The sequence below is a fragment of the Geospiza fortis genome, unplaced genomic scaffold (genome assembly GCF_000277835.1).
Source record: "Geospiza fortis unplaced genomic scaffold, GeoFor_1.0 scaffold206, whole genome shotgun sequence".
NCBI lineage: Eukaryota > Metazoa > Chordata > Aves > Passeriformes > Thraupidae > Geospiza > Geospiza fortis.
Window position 1 is genome coordinate 7,940,149 of NW_005054311.1, and position 2,932 is coordinate 7,943,080.

The window sequence follows — 2,932 nt, forward strand, 5'->3', positions numbered from 1 at the left end:
GTTTACAAAAGAAAGAGACTTATCATTTCAGAAGTACAGGCACTCAGTTCCTTATTTTATCACAGTGTAGCTTTGTTTCCTCTCTACTTCCTCTCCTCCTTTTTGGAAATCCAACAAGAATCTTGATTAGGGACATAGAATCCAGGATGTTTTTTGTCAGTGACAAAATTCCTGTCAATTAAATGGAAGCAGCTCCATCATGAGAGGACAGTAAGTACTCCCATATTTTCCAAGGCAGCATGTTCTAGGCTGTATCAAGTACATTTTGTTGTGCTGTCTCTAGACCAACATAATATGAGAAAACAAGGTTGACCAGTGTTGAGTTTCCAAAAAGGCAGGTTTTTAAACAGTAATTTTTTGTACCTGTTTTGAATCTGTTTCAGAAATCCATACTTTTTCCTCTCTTCTTCTTTATTTAAATAAATAAATTATTTATGAGAATTTTCTTTAAATCAAATTACATATGCCTTATGCAATCCGCTGTCACAAGAAATATTAAAATATTGGTCTAGTATTATTAAACAAGTTATCATTAGTCTACAAGAAAATGAAAGTTTTAAATTCATATCCCAGCAGTGTGGCGTGAAGCATGATGCAACAAAATGGCAGCAAGGAGGATCTCTCCTCTCCTCTCCTCTCCTCTCCTCTCCTCTCCTCTCCTCTCCTCTCCTTTGCATATTCTGCTACCTTCTCTTACACCCCAAATAAATAAAAAGAAGCCAAATAAAGAAGTTGTTTAAAGCATAATTGGAAAAATAAGGGCAGAGTATGTGCAGGGTATTAGGTGTAAGCAAAGAGAGGCAAGGATAAAGGTGATCAGGCTTTAGAGTTTCTTCACTTACCTTCTTAATACTGTGGGTTGGAATGTGCAGACAGAATTGTCCTTCTTCAATAACCTTTAATCTAGTTAATCAGATAGGCCACAAAAAATAATTTATTATGCATATTTTTATGCACTCTTTTTCAGATTCTAAAAAGAAATCTGAAAATTTTGTGATTAAACCAACCTGACACTGCTGCCTTTTTCCTTTTCCCCTCCCCCTTCATTGCTATTTTTTACAATTTTACACGATATAAAAAATTTATAGATTTTAACATTTGCATGGAGTCTATAAAAACCTCATGCTGCATTATCATATTGGTAAACTTTATTATTTTTTATTATGGCTTTATTCTCTCTCATGGATGAAATGGCTGATATTTTATTTTGAATTGTAATTTATTATACAGTTAGTATCACAGGGGTATTTTTAATGAAACAATAACTGCAGAATACTGAAAAAATATAGTATTAAGGAAGAGGTATATTCAATAACATGAATGTTAACACAAACAGTAGAGAAGGAAAGGCATTTTAATTATAGTTATCCTTATCTGCTTTTATGGTGAAAGTAGAATGTGTGATCCAAAGAGAAATAAATTAAGGGTTGGTCTCTATTGATTTATGGGTGTGCAGTTCTTTAGTTCCCATTATTCTATGCCCAAGATTAATTGAGTTAGTCCCACATTTTTGTACTGTTAGTCATATGAGAAAACCAACAAGTTTCACCTCATGAACTCTGAGACAGATCTATTAACATTATAGTACCTTTATGACTCAAATTTTTTCTGCACTGAAAGAGAGAAAAAGTGTAATGACTGACAAAATGAAAGTAGAAATCATTTGGAGTGGTTTTATATGGAGAAGGGGAGCAAAAGTTGCTAAGTTTAAAAACCCATATGTAAGATAATCAGTCTTGGGGAAATTGGTCTTCAAGCAACCTACTTTACAGGCACACATGCATATTTTGACTTAATGAACTTTTCTTCACACAATAATGCACAGAACTCCTGTGCTTTATAGCCAGCTTTGTGAAAGACAAAAATCTTGTCTGATTTACTCTTTTAAAACCTGGCCTAGGATTAGCCCTGTAAACAAACCTACAGCTGAACAAGGTGCTGTGCACAGTACAAACCTCGTAATGATTGACTGCAGGAAGAGATCCTGACCACCCGCTGCTGTAGGAACACAGGACAAGAGGACAGAGAACTGTGGAAGCATGAAACATAGCTGGAACCTGTCTCCCATTGGCACCCCTCTTTTAGCACCTGGCAAGAGACAGAGCAGTTCCCTACTTCCTCCCCCTTTTAACCCCTGTTTTCTTAACAAACTGAAAGTCAAGAAGCCTGACATGACAAAGGACATCTTGGTGGGACCTAGCAATGAGTCTAGGTCATTTGATGCCCCATCAAGGTGAGAGAGGTCCAAACAGAGTGCCTACAAGGGCAGTGCAGAACATGAAGTGCCCCCACTGAATGAAGTAGGGGCTCAGCAGTGGTCAGGGAGAAGGAAACCGTGTTGGTGCTGATAAAGGAAACATCATTCAAATAGGTCAGGGAGAAATCCAGGGCAACTTCCACTCCCAGGTGTCTCAGTTTCTCTCCTATCAAACCTTTCTCTTACCTCTCCCACGTGTGTGGATTTGGTAATCAGCATAGAGTGCCCAGGGAGCAGGAAGGACCATTCAGTCACTAAGGAACAGGGAGCCAGAAGCTGCGAGCCATGAAGTGGCCATCCCACAGTGTCCAGGCAAGGTGAGCAGGGCAGACCTGGAGACGTGGGAGTTACAGATCATAGCTGTTGCCCAGCTCTGAACTTAGCAGAAACGAAACCAGAAAGTAGCTTTTGCTCCTTTCTGGTAGTTTGCTATCAGCTAAATCAGGTAAATTGCTATCAGCTGGGTGAATGCACTGGCTGTGGAGCTATTGGTTTTATTGGTTTAATAAAAACAGTGCATATACACCAGCACAACTCAGCGTGGCTTATAACATGCAAACAACAAAAGTGATGGTCCAAATACAGTAATTGCTTAGAAAGTCCATCAATACTTGTGATTAGGAGCTGGAAACGATATTAGCACACAAATAATACTAGACATAAGCATTTGCTTTC